Genomic DNA, 12479 nt, shown 5'->3' on the forward strand with positions numbered 1-12479 from the left:
ATGTACTATCTATCCAGGCATGACGGTGCACACTGTAATCGCAGCACTTAGAAGGTTGTGGCAGAAGGATTCTGAGTTTGAAGCCAGCCTGAACTACATAGTAAGATGCTGGAAGAAGAGGGAGGAGAGAAGGTGGGAAGGGCTATCTTCCCCACCAGTTTTCCTCTTCAAATTTCCTGAAACATTTCCCAAGTAATTATGTCACTATCTTCCTCTTTGCATACTTCATTCTTAGGAAATAAGTACTAAGTCTGAGCTTACACTCAGGTAGAGAATTAATCTCTACCTCTTGTAGAAGGGACTAACTAAATGTATTCTTCTGCAAGGAATTTATTCAATCATTTATTTACATCATTTAGGCTCATGGATATTTATTTTATTTGGGGGTTATAATCCAATGCTAAAGTTATTTTATTGTTCAAACTGTTAAGGCTCCGGCCGTTGGGTGCTTTTTGGGACTGGTTTATGCGCCCATTTCCTTCCCTTTAGTACTTGCTTGCTGTTTGGCACTATGAGATGTTTCAGGCTCACCTTTCCAGTCACAGAATCAACTATTTCTCCACAGAAACTTTGTTCCTTTTATTAAAGAAGAGAATTTTAAAACTAAGATCTGGGTGCTGAGTGTACTTTTGCTACTGGTGTGTCACTGTGGCTGGACTGAGAAGACTCTCAGCAGATTGAGCTAAGAAATATATGTAGATAACCCATATAAATATACAGATCTGTATTTGTTTCTTGTCTGTACTGGATTTATATTAAAGTAACACAAGTTTACACTTATTATCTCTGATTCTAACGCAGCACTAACTATAGGTTCAGTGTAGTTTTCCTCCCTTGCTGATTTGTAATATCTTTCACTGATAGTAAGATACCTAGCTCCCAATATCTACAATTATTTTTCTGATTTGTTCAACTCTGATATCCATGTGAAGTGATCCCAAAGTGACTAACCCACACCACAAATAGGATTACTTTAAGGATCAACTGCTACCATATATGTCTAAGCTCCTTTAGAACAAGGACAACTTTGAATCTCAAGGGCCCAACGCCATGTGCGCACTATGTTACTCAGCTGTTGAATGAGCACTGGTCCTCTACAACAAATATAGATAAATCTATACAGAGGTAACATAATATTGTGATCATTAATAAGCAGAGGTAACATAATATTGTGATCATTAATAAGCTTCCTTTGTGATATAACTGACTCTAGGGTCAGCTAAATAAGTTTAACTCCTTGATTGTGCACTACACCCTTGATATAGGATCATTTTCCAGTAATGTTTTCTCTATTACAAAGTGCCTGAGTGCCATCTGTGCAGAAGAGGCCCATTAGGAAGTCACTTGGTCTATCTTTCATGGCTTTCTCCTAGAGCAATGATTCTGAAACCTGAATAATCATCAGAATCACTAAAATTAATATCACTAAGAGACTGGTTTAATAGATGTAGTGCCCTTGAGGGCAGGCACCTGAATGTATTCCATTCACTGATGTATTCTAAGTGACTAGGACCATGCTGTTATGGTTTTTATCTAGATGTCCCTCCAAAGACTCATGCGGTCATAGGTGGGGCTTTTCAGAGGTGGCTGGATCAAGGATGCAATACTAGGATTAAGGGTGTGGGTGCTACCCACCCTAAGGATGGATAGCCTGGATAAGATATAAGGGTCAGAAAGAGGGTCATCCATTGTTGCTTGCTGCCTTCTGCTCACCATGAACTATTTCTCCTTTATGATGCCCCCCTGCCATGCCACCCTGCCTTGGAGCCAGCTGCCTATGGACTGAAATCTCTACACATCATGAACTAAATAAACCTTTTCTCCTTTAATTTTGAGTGTCTTAGAGCTCTTTTTCTGTTTCTCTTTTTCTAGTTGGTTTCTACCTAAAAAGGTTTTTTTCTGTGTAAAAGTTATATTTTCATAATAAATAAAACTATCTTTCAATTCTGTGTGTGCGCACACATGCGTATACATATACATGCAGACACTCCAAGGGATTGAACCCAGGACACCTTCACACTAAGCTACATCCCTAACCCTTTTTATTTAGAGAAAGGATTTCACTGAGTTCCTAAATTGCCAGGCTGGGCTCACTGATCCTTCTGCTTCAGCCTCCCAGAGTGTTGGCATTATGGGAGTGCACCACCATGCCCAACTTCAACTCTAATCTTGCTCCAAATATTTCATTAGGCAAAGCTCTCTTCAGAATACTTCATTTCATTCTTTATTTTCCTACCTGTTCTTATTTTTTTTTTCTGGCAGTACATACTCCTTGTGTGTAGTTGGTACATATATATAACATATCTTTTTTGTTGTTGTTGTTGTTGTTGTTTTGGTACTGGGGATCAAACTTGGGACCATACCCTTGCAAGACAGGCGCCGGAACCCCTGAGCTAAATCCCCGGCCCTCTTTTTGTTGTTGTTGAGACACAGACTTGCTATGTAGCCCAGGCTGGCCCTGACTTTATAGCAATCCTCCTGCCCCAGCCACTCAAGTCCTAGGATTACAGGTATGTGCCACTACACCTGGCGAATAACATATTTTAATTTCTTCTTTCATCTCGTTTCCTCCTCTTCCATCCCCCTCCCTCCATCTTTTAATCTTCCCATGTGAAAAGATCTACTTCCCTACTTCCTATAATCTTTTAATTTCCTCTTTACTTATATTTTGGGTTTTTCGCATAAGAGAGACCATGCTACACTTACGCTTGTCTTCTGATTTATTTCATTTAACATTTTGGTCTCATTTTCCTACAGTGACTCAAGTTTATCTTTCTTTAAGGCAGAGTAGTACTACATTTTGTGTAAACACCACATTTTCTTTATCCAAAGAAAATGTCATTTTAAAACAAATTAACAAGTCTGTTTGAAACTTGTTGTCTTATTCCTTAAGAGACCTACTTTCAAGATCTCCATTTTACCAGTGACACCAAAACTTTAACTTTGCTCTAACCCTAAGAATTATCCTCAAATCTTCCCACCAAATCCTTTTAATTCTTTTCACAATGTTCATTTCTTCCTGTGTGTTAGTATCACCTTAGATTAGGCCCTCTTTTGCAGATTTCTGGCCCATAATAGCCATTTTTGCTCTCAATATTTTTCCTGTTTTTCAAAAGATGTCATCATACTCATCAATCTTTCCTTCCAATTAATCAAATTCCAGCATGTTCCTCTCCTGCTACAAAATCTACAGCATAGTCAGCCATATCCAAAGGTTCCATATCCATGAATTCAACTAATTTTCAAATCAAAAATACTGAGAAACAATTATGTGTACACTGAGCACGTACAAATTTTTTTCCTTATTCCCTAAACATTACAGTAATAACAACTACACTACTATGCACTGCATAATCAGATTATGGTCAGTAACAGCCCACACATAGAATGGTGGTCCCTTAAGATTGCAATGGAGCAGGCCAGGGATTTAGCTCAGTGGTTTCGCTGCCTGCTGCGCAAGCGCAAGGACCCGAGTTCAATCCCTGGTACCAAAAAACAAAACAGAACAAAGACTGCAATGGAGTTGAAAAATTCCTATTACCTAGCATTTTTACTGTACCTTTCCTATTTTTAGATATGTTTAGATGCACAAATACTCACACTGTATTACAACTGCCTACAGTACTCAGAACAGCAGTGGTGTACAAGTTTATAGTGAAGGAGAAGAGACTACACCATGTAGTCCAGCTGTGTAGTAGGCTACACCATATGTTTGCGTAAGTACATTATATGATGTTCACACAATGATCAAATCACCTACTGACAAATTTCTTAGAACATATCTGGTAATCAAGCAATCCATGACTGTATTCATGTAGCATTTACATTGTTTTAGGTATTATAAGTAACCCAGAGATGATTTAAAATATAAAAGATGCGCATAGGGTGTGTGTGTGTGTGTGTGTGTGTGTGTGTGTGTGCGCGTGACACCCGTACCATTTCCCACTGACTACTGAATAACTCTGGGTCCTGGCTTTCATGACTCTTATCTTCTTTAGGGACCAGTCTTAGCCACTTCCACCTAGTACAACACACAGAAGAACGGGTTAACTAGCTGACCATGCCATCTGCTCTTCCCTCCCCTCCAGTTCAGATGGGTTCTTCCTGGTGCTCATTAGCCAGTTCATTTTTTTGCTAAATTCATGCCATTTTCTCAGGGAAATGACCTTTCCACTTTGTTCTGTTTACCCAAATCCTACCAAACTTTTAAGGTCCGGTACAAGTCTGTCTTCTTCAAAACCTCCCCCAATATAGCTACCTAACACTAAACCCTCTTCCTATACTTATCACTCTACTTCATGAACTTAAGTAATATCTTTTTAATCTCATATATTATTTAATCTTTCCTTCCCTATTTAATAAGAATATTGAAATATATCCTTATTCAATTTTTTTCCATATAAAGGGATAAAATGATTTTTTTTCTGATCTTCTAACTCCCTCTAGGTATTCCCTTTCTTTCTTCCTCCCAACCCTCAGGCTTCAACAACCCATTTATATTTACTGACTCCTCTTCTTCACTTCTCATTCACTCATCAACCAGGTATCCCAATTTTTATTCCAAAAACTGCTTTCATTATGCTCACCAAAATACTTTCACAATGCCAAACCCAATGAATCTATAGAGAATATCTATAGGAAATACATTGCTGTCTGGCAATAATACCCTGCTTTTCTTTGTAGAGCTTCTCTGCCCCATTCCTGAGTTCTGATGGGGCTTCAGACATGGGATCATCTCTACAGCGGGCACAGGCACCTGCCCAAGGAGGAAACTGGCTTGGCTGAACTGGCCCCATGGACTAAAATGATCCCACAAGCTTCTGTTTCCTAACTTTCCCAAGGTATCATTATTCTACCTTTAATTTCTGTGAGTTTACTCAGTATTCACCCACAAATCCCCATTTTCTGCTTAAGTTAGCCAAAGTCAATTTCTATTGCTTATAAAGAAGAGAAATTGGTCCTAAAAGGTGCACAGAGAGAGGAGTGGTACCTCTCATGGTTACACCACAATTTTTTGTTGTTTTTTTGAGACAGGGTCTCACTATGTAGTTCAGGCTGGTCTTGAACTCACTATACAGCCCATGCTGGTCTCAAACCTATGGTGATCCTCCTGCCTCAGCCTCCCAAATGCTAGAATTACAGAACCACTCCCAGCTATTTTGTGTTGGAGGCTGGTAGTCAAACCCAGAGCCTTCACACTAAGCTACATACCCAGATTTGTTTTGTTTTGGATTTTGTTTTTTTTTACGTAGGGTCTTGCCCACTCACTAAGTTGCCCAGGCTGAGCTCAAACTTGTGATCTTTCTGCCTCAGTCTCCCAGAGCATTAGGATTACAGGCATGCACAACCATACCTAGTTAAGCCACACATTTCTTCTCTGCCTCCCTCTCTGTGGCTTCTGTAATTTAAGAAATTAGTAGCTAATGTGAGGATGTTTTCACCAAGGGACCCAAAAATGGCTTTATTATTGGGATGTGAGGCTTTCTGGGTTCCTCATGTGGCCACACAGTAGACCAAAAGAGAAATTACAAGGAGCATATACATAAAGTAGGGAAATCTTCAGCTCACTTTGTACTAAGACTAGCAGCGAAGTTACCAGTAGATCATTGCTACCCTACAAAGGCCAATCTGCAAAGGCTCAGACCTTTCAGAAATAAGTTTGTGAGCCGGGGATTTAGCTCAGTGGTGCCCGCCACCTGCCTCCAAGTGCAAGGTCCCGAGTTCAATCCCTGATGCCAAAAAATAAAAAAGAATAAGTTTGCAAACTACATCTATGCAACTCCAATGTCTTTGCTCTTTAGCACTCCACTTTCTAGTGATATCAATATACTTGGAGCTACTTCACCAAGGAAAGCCCTCTCTCATTCCCATGCCTCTCCACTTGTTACTCTGAATGAAATGCCCATTTTAACTTTCCCATAGGGAACTCCTATTATCTTCTTTGAAACTTTCTCTAATCCCTAGGTTAGACTAGATGCCCTTCTTCATAGATCCAAACATCATGATATAATGTCCTAACAAGAAAATACTCCATATACTTAATTAGTTTTTCCTACTAGACTATAAACTTCTAAGTCAGGGAAACCACATCTTTTATATTTGTATTCTCAATACTGTAATTACTAAGGGTATAATAAATGCCTTTGGAAAAAATATAGTCTTTCCTAATTTTTCAGTATTAATCACTACATTATAGATTTTGGATGCCTGTTTAGCATCAAATGAGTCCCTCAATTACTTAGTGTGTGTGTTCTCAATCTTCCCAATAAGTCTAAAAAGTTCTTATGAGCCAAGTTCTCAACTTACTACTGCCGTATTCTCTTTAGCACCTAAGGGTGTTGGGTACATGGTAAGTATTCAATGAATACTTGATGAACTAAATTTAAAACACAGTACTACCACATTAATAGGAGTAACTTATCATGCCCTACTGATCTAATTAAAAGATCTGGCCTTCTAAAGTAGTGTAATTGTACCCATATGGAAAATTTAATGAGAAAAAGAAAAATGATCCAATTGGACAGCTAACAGCTTTTAGCAAGAGTTCTATAAATATTTTATGGCTAACAGGCTCACAGCAAGACTCAGGTGGGTGGGGTGAGTTGTAATCCGAGCTACTCATGAGGCTGAGGCAGGAGGATCACAAGCTCCATCCTAGCCCAGGCAATTTAGCATATTAGCAAAAACCTGTCTCACAATAAAAAATAAAAAGGGGTGCAGATATAGCTTAATACAAAGGCTCTGGGTTTAATCCCCAGTACCATGAAAAATAAAATGAAATAAAATAGCTGGGATGTAGTTCAGTGTAACACCCTGGGTTCAGTCTTCAGTGCCACACACACAAAATTATTTTTGTATAATATATAACATGGCAGTCACTTAACATACATTTACTGTGTTAATGACAAATGCAATGTTAGGTCCTGGAAACGCAAAAATAAAGAGAACACAGTTCCTATGCTGGTGGGGTTCTAACTCTGCCATGTTGCAATGGTATTTAAGAATATGTGAATCACACCCTCTGCATAAAGGCCCTGAGATTCTCAGTCTGGTTGGGAAGGTGGAAAAGCATATATTGATGGAAGTGTGCAAAGTGCTAATACAGAAATAAATACAAGTTGTTAAGCACCCACAGAAAAGAAAACGATCAATCTACTGAAGAAATCAAAAACAGATATGGAAAAAAATGACGTTCTTACATGAATTCAATCCTAGTTAAGATACAAGGAAGCTACTAACACAGAAACAGCAAGAATGGAATCAAACCACAAACCACGGTTGCAAGTAGAGTCAGGAGGGTTCCAAACCAAACCAATCCAAACTTAAAGCAAACCCTGGTTGAAGAGTTAAAGAATAAAACAGACCTTGCCATTAAGTTTGTTTATTTATTTATTTTTGGTACCTGGAATCGAACTCAGGGCTTCACGTGTCATTAAGTTTAAGCATAAGGAAACACACATACAGAAGAAGCTAAAACTACACAATCCCTTAGTGTAAAGGGAGTCTTAATACGTAGGTAAAGTACTAGAGTAAGTTGTCTGGAAAAGCTTTGTAAAGCTTTTGTAAAGTATAATTAAAACTACTGTTGGGCTGAACTTGGTGGCACATGCCTGTAATCCTAGCACTCAGGAGGCTGCAGCAGGAAGATTGATGCAAATTTGAAGCCAGCATGAGCTACACAGTGAGTTCAAGTCCAGCCTGAACTACATAGCAAGACCTTGTTTGAAAACAAACAAAAACTCCTTAGTAAGGAGAGAGAGGGTCTATTCCCTGAGAAATGCTTGTTATGTGTTGCTGTTAACAAAAGCAGAGCTGAGATCTAAACTGTGTGTCTGTGGGACAGGAGTGAGTACAAAGATTCCCAGTGGGAAGCAGTGAAGGGAAAAGTGAGATAATAAAGGCCTGTTTGCTTAAACACAAGCCTAGCAGTTTGGACACTGTTCTAGACTCAGAGTTTTCAGTCCTGGCTGCTGAGTAGAATCAGCTGGAGAACTTTAAAGGCTATGACCACAGAAGGCTGAGGCAGGAGGATCCAAGTGCAAGTGTGCCTAGGCAACTTAATGAGATTGTCTTAAAAGAAGTGGGGCGAAGTGGGGATGTAGCAATCCCCAGTACTGTTAAAAATAAAAAATAAAGATATGTCAGTGGTCAACCTTCAACCCAGATCAAAAGTAATCTCTGAGGGAAATAGCTTTGGCATTAACATTTAAAGGCATAGAAAGCAATTCTAACAAGTAGTCCAGTTTGAGAACTACTGGGCTGGACAAGCACAGGTGAGATACAGTTAAGATCCAAGCTTCATTTAAGACCCTGTTTATAAGCAACAATTTTGAGGTGATTACCTATTGAAGCTTATCTTCTAACCTGATTTAAACAGTCTCAGTTTTGTTTCCTTTTCCTTGTTGACAGGCTACACTCTGAAAATAGAAAAATAACTCATTAATTTCTCTTCATAATTGACTCACTGACTATACAGTCTGCAACTTTAGAATTTCAAGGGCTGGGGATTTAGCTCAGTGGTTCCACCGCCTGCCTTGCAAGCACAAGGTCGAGTTCGATTCAGAGCATCAAAAAAAAAAGAAAAGAAAAATTTTACCTCTGTGATGTTCCACAGACAGCTAACCTAGAAAATAACTATTTCAATCCTAAATTGTCTTTGCATCCCTTCAATGCAGTGCTTTCGAACTGAGGAATGTTCTAGGCTGCATTCAAAACTTCTCTTAAATACCTGAACTACCTAATACCAATGTAAATAAAAAAGTCATATTGCTAACTCTAGAGCAAAATGTGAGATTATGCATTCTTGTACTACCTGGAAACTTTCTACTCTTGGTTTTTTAATGTAATTTAGCGCAACCTTCTTTATTTTGTAACATACACTTTCAAATAAGGGGGAACACGTATATCCCATACAGCAACTCTGAACTACATTAAACGTAAGTCCTGTGCAAAAGGAAAAAGTCATCAAAGTGATTCAGAGTATAATAGCCTGTTGATCCTTCAAAAAGCAGGTCTGTTCGCCTAAAGCCAATGTGGAAATATACTTCAGGATCCATTATTCACCAGAAGATTAACTCAAGAAATGTGTACACTCGGGCCGGGGATTTAGCTCAGTGCTTCCGGCGCCTGCCTCGCAAGAGCAAGGTCCCAAGTTCGATCCCCGGTACCAAAAAAAAAAAAAGAAATGCGTACACTGTTCATAAGTAAGCAACCGTCTTCTTGGACTGTAAAGTTTGCCACAACTGTCTTGCTTGGTGTGGTCTTAATTCACTGTATTTTACTTAATAGTTGAATGTTATCCAAAGATTATGACTTGGCACTTAGGTTTATGCAGGATCTTATTTCCAAATACAGTTAATAAACTCAAAGCCCATATCCCGACGTTAACAAGTGGGGTGGAAAAGAGAGCAAGGGAGAACTCAATAATCAAACTGTTAAACCTGAACAAAAGCCCAGAAACCTCATGTTTCTTCGGGAAAGATGGAAGTAAATTTTAAGAGTTGCCCACTCGCTTGCACCTCTCCTATTCACAAAGCAAAAGACGGGCTTCTCAAAAGAAAACACAGCCCAACTCTCCGACACCGAAGACAGAGCTAAAAACGCCAGCCACAGGAGTTCGACAAGGGGATCTGAAGGAAAGTCAGAGAGCAAGGGAAGAAGAGCAGATGAAGGAGGCAGAAGGTGAAGGAGGCAGGCAAAGCCTCGCGTGTGAACCCAGCTGCCCCGCTCTTTATGCACCCAGGACCGCGTGGGGCCTCTGTCGCCCCTCGCGCAATCTGGGGCCGGGATGCTGGGTGAGCCCCCCACGGCCGACAGCAGGAGGCGCGGGAGGCGGAGGGAAGAGACCTCTGCGCCCCGCCAGCACTCGCAGGGGGCCTGACTCTGCACTCAGGGGTCCCCAGGAAGGAGGCACCTCGGCTCAGCCCCCGCCTCCGGGAGCAGGGGGGGGTGGGTGGAGCTGAGCCCGGGGCCGCCCTCCGGAGCCGCCCCCGCAGCCTCGGCCCCCGCCCCCCGCCTGGCTGTCAGCCGCCCCCTCCCGCAGTCACTCACCCGCCGGCTGCGCGGTCTCGGCCGCGCTGGTGGCGGCGGCGACGGCGATCCCCGCCTGGGTCATGATCCCAGGCGGGGAAGGCAGGGATGTCTGACTGCCCCGGCGAATCCCTCGGTCCGCGGCCGCCGCCTGCTCCTCCGGGGCTGGGGGAGCGTGGGCCCAAGCCCTCCTCTCCCCCCGCCCCCGCTGCCTCTTCCTGCGGCCGCCGCCGCCGCCGTTGCGAGCCCGAGCCCTCAAGGCCGGAGACCCGGCGGCAGCGCGGCCTCAACTTTCCCAGCCCCCCTCCCCCCGCCCCGCCCCTCCCGCGGCCGCCGCTTAGCACGCGGACAGCCTACCCTGAGTGCGTCGCGCTCCGGCCCCTGCCACTCAGCCTGCCAATCCGACGCCAGGGAGCCTGCCATTATAGCCAATCAGAAGCCTGGACGCCATTGCGCCAGGCTAGAGGGCGGGAGAAGAGGGAGGGAAAGCTGAGGAGTGAAAGGGCCTCTGGCGGCCCAATGAGGAAGACCAGGGGGCGGAGGTGTACATGGTTGGGTTGAAGGAACAGGAAATATTCTTAAAGGTAGAGTGACGGGCAGGAAGGAAAGCCAGTAGGTGAGTGGGAAAGAGGTGGGCCTGGTTCCTTAAAGGGGAAGGCTTGAGAGCCTAGAAAAGATGTTTTAAGAAACTTCTTGGTATCCTGCTGTCTTTTCCGCTTTCCACGTCTTGCAATGGGAGTTTGGAAGTGGAAAAAGTGAAGAGGAAGAGGGCACAGAAGGCTTTAGGAATGATTAGGAAGCTTCTCTTAGCCTAAAGGGCAGAAATGCGGGAGGATGCCTGGTAAGAAGAGGCAAGGAAGAAAGGAGAGCATCCACACGTCTCTGACTTCTCTTTCAGTGGAAGATTGTTCGTCAACTTGAGGCTGGTCGAATTCGTAGGCTGCAGTCTCCTGATGTTCTTTTTTGCTCAGATTCCTACGAACTGGAGAGGAAATGCCCTGGGGGCCTCCCAGCCGAGGGAAGGGACTATGGGTCTTTGGGGGGTGGAGTTTGGAACACCAAGCTTTCCAGACCAGCGTCTGGGAGGTGTAGGGCCCTGGGTCATGGAATGGAGACCTGAAGGGCCCCAACTTAGAGGTGGGTTTGGAGTCCTAGAATCGTGCTCATAATATTATAGGCAGCTAAGTTAGATAGAAATAAATATACAGTCAGAGAGGGACTGGACTCTCAAGTCAGCAGAAACAAAGACGTCAGAATTGCGGTTGGAGGCGCAAGTCCAGGCCCAAGGTAAAGATGCAGTGGCTAGACCTGCATCCCTCCCTGAGGACTAAACAATAACTTAAGGTTATATTGTAATCAGCATCACCTAGTCCATTAAATCCAGCTATGCATCAGATACCCAGGTGGGTTATCAGAACATCTGGACCCATCCTGTCCCAAAAATGTCTCCATTTTAGAAGTCATAGGTAAGCCAAGGTTAATGATGCTAGCCATATACCCTTGCCGTATACCTTGTGACTCGTTATCCTATTGGCTCAATATTAGCTAAGCAGCTATACTTGCAGTTCTATAGGTTGATGATAGTTTGACCCACGTTGTAACCACATTGTGACTGCTGTATAAATTACCCTTGACAAAGGGCCTCGGTGGTAACACACTTTCGGGACCCTTCCTGTCTCTCAGGAGCTATCTCAATAAACCTTTCCTACTCTCAACCTCCTTTGTTCCTTGGATTTCAGAGGCCACGAACTTGGCACATCTGACATCTAGCAGGTTGGGAGTAATCTCTCCCTTATCAATAATTCCCTTTTTCCTAGGGTCACTTAATATTTAATAATCCCTCCCATCTTAAAACAAGTGTCTTCCACTAATCAGTGTTGAAAGATTTCCAAGTCCTTCCACAGTCACATTTGGTAATGTCCCAGAAAATGTCTGCGGACCAGACCAAGTAACGTCCAGAAGTTGCACACAGTGTGTAGCATAATGGGAATTACTTAAGCCAGTATACAAAAGAAGCAGACCTTGCATTAAGAAAGAGGATTCAGTGGTGGCAAACCTATGGCACAGGTGCCGCAGCTGGCTGTTTTTTTATCATTGAAAGCTCTAAAAGGTTCGCTATCATTGATAGGTAAACAGTAATCCCATTTTATGCTGTGCAGCAGTTTGAAAATCAGTGATGAAACAGGCCTTTAATGTTGCTTTAAAACGATGGCACTGATAAATAGTCTGGCAATGTTAGCTTCCATCTAGGCATATGAAGCTCTAATTAGCCTTTGAATGGACTTGGCACTTCCAAATTCAAGGTGCAGAGAAGAAAGACCCTATGATTCAGAGCCATACTAGTAATGCTAATAAAACCATGAATTATATAATATTAATATATCCAGTTGTAAGAAATAATCTCCATGGTGGTAAGAATATAAGGTTTGTGGTTGGCAAATATCACATCT

The 12479-nt window shown here is 42.4% G+C and overlaps 1 protein-coding gene across 2 annotated transcripts in view; it reads right to left on the minus strand.

Moving 5' to 3' along the window:
* Nucleotides 1–10328, minus strand: part of Usf3 (upstream transcription factor family member 3) — a 72697-nt gene extending 62369 nt beyond the window's left edge. For both annotated transcript variants that reach the window (XM_004835705.3, XM_004835704.3), the window contains exon 1: nt 10051–10328. The gene's annotated coding sequence lies outside the window, so the exon portion shown is untranslated. The remainder of the gene's footprint in view (nt 1–10050) is intronic.
* Between the last annotated feature and the right edge of the window lie 2151 nt (nt 10329–12479).

This window comes from Heterocephalus glaber, unplaced genomic scaffold (genome assembly GCF_053883595.1).
Source record: "Heterocephalus glaber isolate CG9 unplaced genomic scaffold, H.glaber_assembly_v1.0 deba00000122, whole genome shotgun sequence".
Classification (NCBI taxonomy): domain Eukaryota; kingdom Metazoa; phylum Chordata; class Mammalia; order Rodentia; family Bathyergidae; genus Heterocephalus; species Heterocephalus glaber.